This window comes from Colobus angolensis, unplaced genomic scaffold (assembly GCF_000951035.1).
Source record: "Colobus angolensis palliatus isolate OR3802 unplaced genomic scaffold, Cang.pa_1.0 Scaffold27, whole genome shotgun sequence".
Classification (NCBI taxonomy): Eukaryota; Metazoa; Chordata; class Mammalia; order Primates; family Cercopithecidae; genus Colobus; species Colobus angolensis.
In genome coordinates this window covers 13,249,903-13,262,045 of record NW_012115932.1, presented here as the reverse complement: position 1 = coordinate 13,262,045, position 12,143 = coordinate 13,249,903, and positions in this window count along the sequence as shown.

Genomic DNA, 12,143 nt, shown 5'->3' with positions numbered 1-12,143 from the left:
CCTATGCCCCTGGCAACCACTATTCTACTTTTAGCCTCTATGAGTTTGGCTACTTTAGATTCTTAATATAAACGGAATCATGCAGGATTTATCCTTCTGTGACTAGCTTATTTTACTTAGTATTATGTCCTCAAAGTTCATCCATGTGTTAGCTTTGACAGGATTCATTTGGTTCTCTTTTGTATTTTCCATTTTTTCTTACCTTCTAAGTTTATGAAGAATATTTATAATTGCTGCTTTAACATCCTTGTCTGTTAATAATGTCATCTTTACAATATCCAGGTCTGTTTCTATTTTTTTGTTTTAATAAGTTATATTTTCAGGCTTCCTCATATTCCTGATAATTTTGATTGGATGTCAGTTACTGTGAAATTTAAATTGTTGGATGATCTTACTATATTTCTTTAAATAGGAGTATAGAGTTTTGTTCCACCTCACAGTTAAGTTACATGAAATCAATTGCATCCTGTCAAGGCTTGTTTTTAAATATTTTTTTTAGGATGGGTTCAAGGTGTCTTTAACTCCACTACAAGGCAACACTCTTCTGAGGCTTTTACCCAATGCCCTAAATATTATGAGGGTTTCTTACTATGGCTGGTGAAAACACGAACTGTTATCAGTCATGTGTGAATTCTGGGAATTATTCAGGCTAGTGATCTTAAGTGTCTTTTCTTCCCAGGCTCATAGGGTTTCCCTCACAAATATTCAGCCAACACTCAAGGGAACCTCTCTGGAGATCTCTGGAACCCTCCTACCGCTTAGCTCCCATCTTTCAGGTATGCCATCTTACAATTCTAGACACATTGGACCCTCTGATCTCTGTCTGCTCAACTACGACAGAATGCTGAATCCTCCCCGCACTGCATCCTGGAAATTATTTCTAGACAATAAGCTATTATCATCATACAACTCACCTAATTTGTCATGTTAGAGAGCTCAGTAATGCACTTCCAATTTTCCAGCATTTGGGAAAAAAAAACAAAAAACTTTTTTTCTGTATAGTTTGTCCAGTTTTTCTTCTTGTTTAAGGTGGAAGAATAAATCCAGTTCCATTATGCCATCACAGCTAGAAGCAGAAGTCTATATTGAAAGCTTTGGATCAGAGGAATGACATGATCTGACATATATATTATCATGACAGGACTGCTGGGTTAAAAGTTGACTATAGAAGGTAGGGAATGATGGCGGCAGGAGTTAGGAGTTTATTACTATAATCCAGTCCAGGAATGACAGTCACTTGTGGTAATGACAGACATGAAAATAAATGGTTGGATTATGGACTTGAAGAAAAAATAAACAGGATTTGCTGATTTTTTGGATGTTGAGTAAGAGAGGAATGGAGAAATGAGGGGTAATTCCAAGAATTTTGGCCCAGTTTACCTAGAAGGATGGGGAGGTCATTGAAAAGAACAGTTTCAGTAAAGTGTTAGGGAGAAATTCTGGAAGGAGTGGGATCAAGAAAGAATGAGAAGAGAGGAATTGGACCCAGTGAGGATGGACAATTCTCATGAGGAGTTTGGCGAATCACATCTCATTTCTCAAGAGACTTACAGTCTAACTGGGGAAGGAGGAAGATGTGTAAGGATTAATCGAAGAAGTGTAATGATAGAGGTTTATATAGCCATAGATCAAATGAAGAAGTCTCTAATATGGTAAGGGAGTTAATAGGGGGGAAAGTATAAAATGCTTCACACATGTGTTGATACATGGGCCGCAGTGGGAAGGACCAGGACACTGTGGTCAGAGGGAGGAGGTGGGCAAGGGCATCCATAAAAGAGAGAAGAGCATGGGGGAAGTTCACAGGTCAACCATCAACCCCTCAACACTTTCAGGAACCATTGAGTCTCCATAGCTCAGCCTAAGGTGGGAATAGGAATTGGTGAAGAATGAAGCAGAAGATAAAGGCGGGGAAGAGAACACTTGACGAAGATCCTTCCTTACCATGTGTGTTCCTCAGACTTTAAGTAATGTAAGTCATGGAAAGCCCTCAGAGGCTCTGGAAAATATGACTGGACAGGTGTTGGGCAGGGAAGCCAGTTAAGGGGCCCAGATGACAGGTATGGGGTGGAGGGGTGGATCTTACCACATATGAAGTCAAAGACTTGGAACCAACCCAAATGCCCATCAGTGATAGACTGGATTAGGAAAATGTGGCACATATACACCATGGAATACTATGCAGCCATAAAAAAGGATGAGTTCATGTTCTTTGTAGGGACATGGATGAAACTGGAAACCATCATTCTGAGCCAACTATCGCAAGGACAGAAAACCAAACACTGCATGTTCTCACTCATAGGTGGGAAATGAACAATGAGAACACTTGGATACAGGGCAGGGAACATCACACCCTGGGGTCTGCCATAGGGTTGGGGGATGGGGGAGGGATACCATTAGGAGAAATACCTAATGTAAATGATGAGTTTATGGGTGCAGCACACCAACATGGCACATGTATACATATGTAATAAACATGCACATTGTGCACATGTACCCTAGAACTTAAAGTCTAATAATAATAATAATAATAATAATTAAAAAATCAACAGGTCTTGGTGAGCTGATGAATGTGGGATAGGTTAAGAGGAAAAAAGGGAAGAGCTAAGATGACATTTAAGTTTTTGGTCTAGCCATCTTGGTAGATGATGGTGCCATTAGCTAAACTTTGGAAATGGATATGTATACAATAAAATATTTTATAGAAATGTCCATGCCTTCAATGAGATGGCAGCTCCAAGGGCTAGAGGGGCTTTAACCTCCTACCCCAGTGGTCTTCATCAACTCCAACCCCTTGCCCTGAGCCACATCAAAAAGCTTAAAAGTTGTGGGAAAATATCATGCTCCTATACAAGATAGCTTTCATAGCAATCCTCTAAGTATATTGCCTTTGATCAGCACCCTGTATTCAAATACTTCTAAAACTGCAATAGACTCTATGTCAAGTCAGATTCATCCAAAAGTTTAAGCTTCTCTTTTTTTTTTTTCTTTTTTTTGAGATGGAGTCTCACTCTGTCACCCAGGCTATGAGTGGCACAATCTCGGCTCACTGCAACCTCTGCCTCCTGAGTTCAAGCAATTCTCCTGTCTCAACCTCCCAAATAGCTGGTACTACAGGTGCCTGCCACCACACACGGCTAATTTTGTATTTTTAGTAGAGACAGGGTTTCCCCAAGTTGGCCAGGCATGTTTTGAACTCCTGACATCGGGTGGTCTGCTTGCCCAGGCTTCCCAAAGTGCTGGGATTACAGGCGTCAGCCACCGCCTGGCCAGGCTTCCCTTCTTATACACAAATGAATGGAGGAATGTCACTCACCAGAGTACTTCACGTATACTGGGCTCAATGCAATAGTGAAGGAGAAATAATTCTAACCTTCCCAGAACAGATCTCCTTCCCTTTCTAGGATCTAACCACAGTGTCTTTCCTATGTTTCTCCAGCTATCAAAGTCATACCTTAACGCCTTTGCATGTGCTGTTGTCTCTCTTAGAATAATGACCTACTCACTTCCATATCTCACACGCCATAGCTAGATTCTTTTTATACTTTAAGTCTCCTTCCCTGACTACTTTTTTTGAAACTTTGCCAATTTCTATTTATCTTTATTACATCACCCTATTCATTCCCTTCCTAACTTTTGTAATTTGTAAGTATGTATTAATTTTCTTGTGTAATTGGTTGTTTTACATCTGTTTCCCATAAAACATGCTAGGAGAATAGCAACCATGTTTACTTTTTCATCACCATAACACTTCCAGGATTATCTGCACCTAAAAAGTATTCCATAAATATATGTTGAAGGAATGTTAAGGTAAGTAAAGAACAGATAATGAGGGTTCCTATTTAAAAGCATGTCAATGATTAACCAATAGGAGGAGGTATTATTTTGGGATGGAGGAATTTCCTGAAGTTTCTGAAATCATACCACATAGGTAGCAGCTTTCTCTAAGACTGGTCCTGTGTGATTTGAGGAAACATAATTGCCAAGATTGCATCAGTGATTCAAACCTTCAAATCTCAGTGGGAAGTTTAGTTTTTTCTCATAGTACAGACTGTTTGGCCACCATCTTCTATGTGGTGATTTAGGGATTCCAGGGCCTTTCTTTCTATATCTCTGCCATTCTCTCAGGACATCCTGGGATCCTTCCCTGAATCCCCTTTATGTGTCCAGCTAATAGACAAAGAGAGAGCACTGTATTGATTGCATACGAAGTTTCCAAGACCAAATCTGGAAGTGGTATGCACCACTTTTGCACATGCTCCCTTGGTCAGAATGAGGCACATGGCACCAACCTCACTGCAATGGAGGCTGGGAAATGCAGTCTTCCCATGTGCCCAAAAGAAGAAACTAGATCTGTGAGCATCACACTAGCCTCAGCAACAGTAGGAGATTTCCTTTGGTTGTTGTATTAGAGACTTAATGTATGCAAAACACTTAGAATACTGCCCAGCACTTTCACCAGTATCCACGATTCAAGGTAAGTTGCAAGAGGAGTTCTCTGAGTTTTTCACTAATCGCGGCTTGCTAAACAAGGCTGGTGTTCGGAAGCCTCTGTCAAGCCCAACAGCTGGCTGGAGAGTATTGTGAGCCTCAGAGCCCAAGGAGGCCAGCCAAGGATACAGATGCCACAGCTAAGTCTGTGCAGCACATCCTCATGCTTTGTTTAACTTGATTCCCTGGGTGGGACCATTTTTATGAGCAGGTGTTCTGGTTAATTAGGTGATTAATGTTCCTCAAATTGGAGAGCCATCTCCCTAGTGACAGTTCTTTCTTTGCTCAAATATGAGACAAATCTTCCCTGTACAATTTGGAGAGGTCCGTGATCACATTCATCTGTCTGCCAGGCCTCTCGGGTCAGCATTCTGGCTCTGAGGACCAAGAACCTGACCCCACACCTGGCTGACTTGCCTCTTGTTGCACCAGTTTAGAGAACCAAGAGCTCCCAAATCATCTGGCTTCCTCTCAGACCAGGGCAAAGTTGAACTGGGGACATATTTTTGGTTCCTTTCTGAGGATTCCAATTTGTATCACCTCTCAAAGTCAGAGCCATTGCCTCTACACAGAGTCCTCCAGTTTCTAAAGCAAGGCAGCCAAGCCACAGTCAAGGGCAAATTAGGTATCAAAACTTTTTTTCTCCAGTTGTCTCTTAGGCAAATAGAAATGTGCTCCAAACTCTCTTATACTCCACATTCTCAAAGCCCTCTTCGCAGCTCAAACACTATTCTATTCCTACCACCCTGCCTCTGTTTCTCTCAATGCCAGAACCCTTCTCCCTCTCATTGGCGTTAGCAAACCCATGCATCCTTCAAATGCCAGACTGAATTATTCAGCCCTCCTTCCCAGCTTAAAGGGATTTCTCCCTCTTCAGAATTTGTGTAGCACTTACTACGTGACCCATATCACTTAGCATTTAGTTATATACTGTATCTTTTCTCTTCATTCATGTATGTTAATTTTGTCTTCCCAGTTGGATTTTTGTCAGCTGTGGTTGTATCATCTCCTGGGCGTATATAAAGTTCTCAATAAATGTTTATTTGATTGGTAAATTAAGCTGAATGCCACTTACACTTCTGGAAGATGGGTCGAATTTAGTCTCTTTCACCATGGTTAGTCTCAACTGGACCACATGGTTGCTCACTCCTGTTCCTCACATGCTCAGTTTTAGTGCCCTAGAAGGACTAGATCTTTTCCTCCAGTTTCAGCTGGAAAAATCCCAGGAAAGGACTCTGCTTGGTCCATTTCAGTCATGTGCCCGCCCCTTAATCACATGGTTAGAGCAGAAGGCCAATTAATAGTTGTCCGCTACAGTTGAATATAGATTTTGAAAGGTTTTATTGCTCTGTCTTCTTCCTCACGATAAGTATATTAGTCTGTTTTCATACTGCTATAGAGAACTGCCCGAGACTGGGTATAAAGGCAAGAGGTTTAATTGACTCACAGTTCAGCATGGCTGGGGAGGCCTGGGGAAATTTATAATCATGATGGAAGGAGAAGGGGAAGCAAGGCACCTTCTTCGGAAAGCGGCAGGAAGAAGTGCTGAGCAAAGGGGGAAACAGCCCCTTATAAAACCATCAGGTATCATGAGAACACATTCACTATCATGGAAACAGCATGGGGGAAGCCACTCCCAGGATTCCATTCCCTCCACCTGGTCTCTCCCTCGACACATGGGGACTGTGGGGATTACAATTCAAGATGAGATTTGGGTGTGGACACACAGCCTAACCATATCAATAGGTTACTTATTTTAATATTCATTTATCAAATTTATGTTACATATTCATTCATTAAACATTTTTGTATTCAGAGTAGTTCTTATCCCTTGGGGAGGTTCAATAGATTAACTGGCAATAAACCTTTATTGTTCATTCTTTCAGGGGAGAAAGAGAGAAGTATTTGCATTGAAAACAATGTCCTTCAGGCTGGACGCTGTGGCTCACACCTGTAATCCCAGTACTTTGGGAGGCTGAGATGGGCTGATCACCTGAGGTCAGGAGTTCGAGACCAGCCTAACCAACATGGCAAAACCCCGTCTCCACTAAAAATACAAAAACAAATTAGCTGGGTGTGGTGGTGCATGCCTGTAATCCCAGCTATTCGGGAGCCTGAGGCAGGAGAATCGCTTGAACCCGGGAGGCGGAGGTTGCAGTGAGCCAAGATTGCTCTATTAGACTCCAGTCTGGGCAACAGAGCAAGATGATTCTGTCTCAAAAAAAAAGAAAAAAGAAAACAATGTCCTTCTGTCTTTCTAGGTCCAATGGATGGTATCTTTTCCTAGGCCACTTCCTTACCCCTTTTAGGCCATTTCTCCAGAAATGACCTAAAATTCACATACATGAGCTAGTCTCTCTCCCAGGAAAATGTAATAGGGATCATAGTCTTAATCTCAAATTGGGGGTTTCATTTTCTCTCTTCCCGCTTCCTGTTTACCTACCCCTCCGAGATCTGCCTCAGCAGCTCAGTGAGGTGGTGTGTCAGTTTCAGTGTCCCTAGTAGGAAATGGATAATTCAAAGGAGCACCTGAAGAAAGTTTGGTAAAGGGACTATATGGAAAGGTGAGGCAGGATTAAGAAATCAACAAGGGGGCCGGGCGCGGTGGCTCATGCCTGTAATCCCAACACTTTGGGAGGCTCAGGTGGGTGGATCACGAGGTCAGGAGTTCAAAAACCAGCCTGGCCAAGATGGCAAAACCTCATCTCTACTAAAAATACAAAAATTAGCCACATGTTGTGGTGGATGCCTGTAATCTCAGCTACTTGGGAGGTTGAGACAGAGAACTGCTTGAACCTGGGAGGCGGAGGCTTCATTGAGCCAAGATTGTGCCACTGCACTCTAGCCTGGGTGACAAAGTGAGACTCCATCTCAAAAAAAAAAAAGAAAGAAAAAAGAAAATAAATCAATAAGGGATGGACTGCCCAAGGTTTAGCAGCAGTGGAAAGCTATTTCCACTCCTGTCCTCTGAAGGCGTAATGGGATGGCAGTGATTTCCAAGGAGACCCATAGCTGAAGAAGACAGCTGTTGGACATGACCTATGACCTTCAATAGGGAAAGGCAACCATTGACAAACTGCAGTCCTGTGGAGGAAGCCTTGGCCTCTCTCCTCTAGCTCTCTGAGCTAGTTCCCCATATGGCTGGATCCAAGGGAGTTGAGGTGATGCAGTCTGAAAAGGTTAATTTCCTGGGGAACAGAACTGCCTCTGACAGTGAGCAGAGAGTGGATCCGAAGAATCAATTGGAGAATAATGAGCACAAATTGTTAGTCTTGATGGGGTGAAGCAAATATATCAGAATTGGGGGTGGGGGTGGGCAATGTGTATCATTTGCAAAAGCATTCTAGAAGAATGTAACCACCCCCTCCCCCAAAAGATTGAGTAACACTGATGAAAATGAATAAAAATACAATAGGAGAATGTAAAATAAGCTGGCTGATTGGAAGATCATTCATTTGTTTATTCATTCATGTATTCATTTATTAATCATCAAGATACCAAGATTTGCACCTCTAGATATCAAGATTGCAAAACTTGATTAGACATCTCTATATGCCTGAAACTTTTTATAACACAAGTTTCAAAAAATTGGATTACACAGGGTTACAGGGTCACTATCTCCAAGAACCTACTAGTCTGGACCAACAAGTCCGAGGGTTCAGCTTCTAAACTGGAGGATTTGGCTGCTACACGGACTCTAGGGTAGACAGACAGGAGAGTAGGAAAGGATATTCTGGGATGGGTATTGAGTGAATGTGGAGGAGTGGTGGCAGATGAGGTGGAAGAAGCAGAAAACAACTCCAGATTTCAAAGTTACATTGTCAGGTCTGTATTTAAGATCCTTGGATCATCAGGGCAAAGGATGGATCGGTGGAGCAAAAAACTAAGAAATAAAGTTAGAGAAATTATGTGGGGACCAGTGAGCAGTACCTATGCATGAAACTAGGATCTGAACAATAGCAGGAGGACCAGAGATGAAGAGGGGATACATTCAAGAGATGGTCATGGGGAAGAATGAACAGAACTGAAGAATTAAATGGCTGTGGTATGTGAGAGAGCGAAAATTCTTTGAGCTGTTTTGCCTTCTCAATACTCCCACCCACTTTTCAGCTAATAGCTCCTGGGTTTTCCTTTGAGAGCAGGACTCCTACCTGCCCAACTGAGTGCAGTTTTCATAAAACCGTCACCCATAGTTCTTGTCTTCTCTGGCCAAAAGAGAGATCACATGACTCAAGTCAGGCCAATCCGTTGCTCCCTCCTGGGAATTTGGAAATCTTGGGTTTGGCATCTAGATCCTGTCTTGGGTCTTGTCTTTGTTGAAGCCTCCATCTTCAATTTTTTCCTTAGATGCTGTATGCTATCCATGGCTTTCTTTAAAAGTCTTTTTTTTTTTTTTTTGAAAATTCAATAAGCTGAAGTTTTTTGTTTGTTCTGAGGAACAGAACTGCCTCCGACAGTGGGCAGAGAGTAGATCTGGAGAATTCATTGGAGAACGATGAGCACAAATGGTTAGTCTGGCTGGTTGGAAACAGAAAACTTCAGCTGACTGTGGTGGTCATGTGAAGAGTGGTACCTTACACAGGGAGATAAACACAGGTTGATGAGAAAGTTTGAGATGGGGTTTCTTAAAGGAATGGGTGAGTAGTTTGCTTTTGAGAAATACAGATTGAGGAGAAAGTTTGAGATGGTTTCTTAAAGGAATGGGTGAGTAGTTTGCTTTTGAGAAATACAGATTGAGGAGAAAGTTTGAGATGGGGTTTCTTAAAGGAATGGGTGAGTAGTTTGCTTTTGAGAAATACAGATTGAGGAGAAAGTTTGAGATGGTGTTTCTTGCAGTAATGGGCGAGTAGTTTGCTTTTGAAAAGCCTACAGAAAAGTAAAGGGACAAGTTCAAAAGTTGTCCAGTGACTTTGTGGAACTGTAAAAATGACACCACAGAGTGTGAAGCCACCTTTGGCCTTTGGGCATAGAAAGTTTTAAACAATAGCCTGACCTCCTAACGACATACCCAGTCTTCTCCAAGGAGGGTAATTCCTCCATGGGGTGGCTACCGCCTTCTGCAGATGCCCCAGAATCAGCTGAGAGAGTGGACAGAGCCACATTTTCAGCACCAGAAGCCCCGAGTCCTGGCTCTGGTTATTTCACTAATTAGCTAGGTGACCCTGCATAAATGCCCACCTTTCTCTGAAACTCAGCTTCCTTGTTAGTAAAATACAAGAGTTGAACTATTTGGGGTCTCAACGTATGTTCCAAGAGAATTTCCGGTTTACATGAAAAGGGGTCCTGTATACTGGGAAACTGGGTTAAATAAGCCTTAAACTGGTTTCCTTATTGCAGGACTTCTCAGGGTCTTAAAAACACTCACCTGTGATGCAGATATCCAAGAGGGGTGAAGGTGAGTAGCATTTCTCAATCTATCTTTCCCAAGGAAACTTTTTTCTCCCCCATGATGAAACGTGTGGAACCAGTAGTCATCAGAAGGCACTTGTAGAAATGTTGAATTCGGTGATTTCTAAGGCTGTATCAGCCCAAACACTCCATGATTCTGTGTATCCTGGTGCTCTGGGCCCCTCCTGTATTTCCCACTTGCCTCCTCCTAGGGGCTGATTGACTCTGAAGGACCCTTGCCATCTGTTCTAAGGGGCTTCTCCCAGGAAAAATCACACTTGAATGCCTATAAAGCCCTTTAAAGATATAGTCCGGCTCATGAAACCCCCTGAGCAGCTTAAATGGAAAACAGCCCCCCACTGCGCCCAGAGCACAGATCCAGGCCCAGCCCGAAGGGATGGCAAAACATGCTCTAGCATGCATTTGGGAAAACAAAGAAAACCCTACTCTTTGCTGCTCCAGACAGTCTGAGACGCTTTGTGCCCTTGGGCCCTTGCCCGGTTCTCTCATCTGCCTCAGTCCTGGTACTAAATTGGTTCAAGGTTTGGAGGAAAGCTTCAGAGCAAGGGGGAAAAGGATGTTTAGAGTTCTTAAATGCTGAAGTCACCCTGAGGACCGGAGCATAGACCCTCGCCGGCCACCAGGGGGCGATGACAACAGCATCTGTACAGAAAGCAGTTCCCAAGAATAACAGCAGTAAATTGCACCTAATGTGTTTATGAATGATGAAGGGACTCGAGTGTGTGTGTGTGTGTGTATTTGAGTGTGCGTGTGTGTGTGTGTGTGCGCGCGCGCGCGCAACTGGGTGCCCGAAGCTAAGACTGAAAATCTGCAAAGTATAATACAATAAAATGTGCAACTGTAGTATATATTCACAGGATGTGGTCAAGTAGTTGAAAGTTTCCTTGAAGGAAAATGAGGTAGAAGAAATCAGAATAGCATTCTTATGAAAGGAAAGAGAAGCGCTCTCAGGAGTATAGTTGTCACTGTGTGTGTGTGTGTGTGCGAGCGTGCATGTGCATGTGTGTGTGATTGCGTGTGTATAAATGGGTGTGTGTAAGCCTGAGTATGTGAAAGTGTGTGCGTGGCTGTGAATATGTAGGCACCAGTGTATGTGTATATATATGCAGGGCTCATTCAGGCTTTCTCAGTGTGAGGGGCCTCAAGGAAATCTGGGCAATACTTCCTCCAGTTCCTGCCCTTTCCTTTCAAACAAACAAACAAACAAACAAACAAAATCATTCCTACAAGTATTTATGGAGCCTCTAACGCACGCGCCCCTCCCCACTGGCATCTGGAAAAGCTCAGACCTAGCCAATTTAAAGCGGGCGCTGGAAGAAAGAAGGCGCTGGGGACAGAAGGGATGCCTCATCTGCGAATGACTTTTGCAAAAACACGTTATCTTCTGTGATGCTCCAAACAACCCAGGGAGATGAGGCCAGGCAGGACTGTGGCCCCTGATTTGAGAAAATGAAGGCTCAGAGATGACACGATTGGCCCAGAGTCACCCAGTCAGGAAGCAGAAACCCGAGGATGGAAGAAGGCATTGTCAATCCAGGGGTCTGAGTCGCTGCCATCACTACTTTTAGCAGTACACCAAGCGTTGGGTCTGGGCAAAGCAGGGCAAATTTCCGGGTAAGGTTTGCCAGCAGTGACCTCAACAACATGGACCACCGTGTGTGTGTGTGTGTGTGTGTGTGTGTGTGTGTGTGTGTAGCTGTGGAGTACATTGGTGTCAACCGCAAAATTGCGGATCTTTGCTGAGTACTAGGTGCGGTAGGGAAGTGGCTTCGTGGGCGACGTGCCATGGTTTGGCGTCCCTAGCAGCTATGCGACCTCCAGCAAGTCGCTTCACTTCTCTGAGCTGTTTTCAGATGCCCCCTTGGAAGATCGTGGACTTAAGTAAAGAATATGAGTAGAGTGCTCAGCTCAGTGCAAGAATTAAAAAAAAAAAAAAAAAGTGTCAAGAGCCTTATCCGTCCTTGGCTCCTAACAGTGAATGAGTTTCAGTGTTTCTTTCCCGGGGCCCTGCTGGCCGAGCCCCTTTCCTTCCCTGGTTCCTTCTCTCTCCCTCCTCTACTGCCTCCTCCCTCCAGGCTCTCGGTCGCTCCAGCAAAGTTCCCAACTTAGTCGACATGACGCGCGGCGCAGCCAATGGGAGGCGGAGTTGGCGTTTTTTTTGGGGGGTGGCGGGAGGGGTGGGCCCCGCGTCTCCGGTGTCTGCCCTGCTCAGTGAATGGAGAGAGCGAGCGCCGGCCAGCTCACCC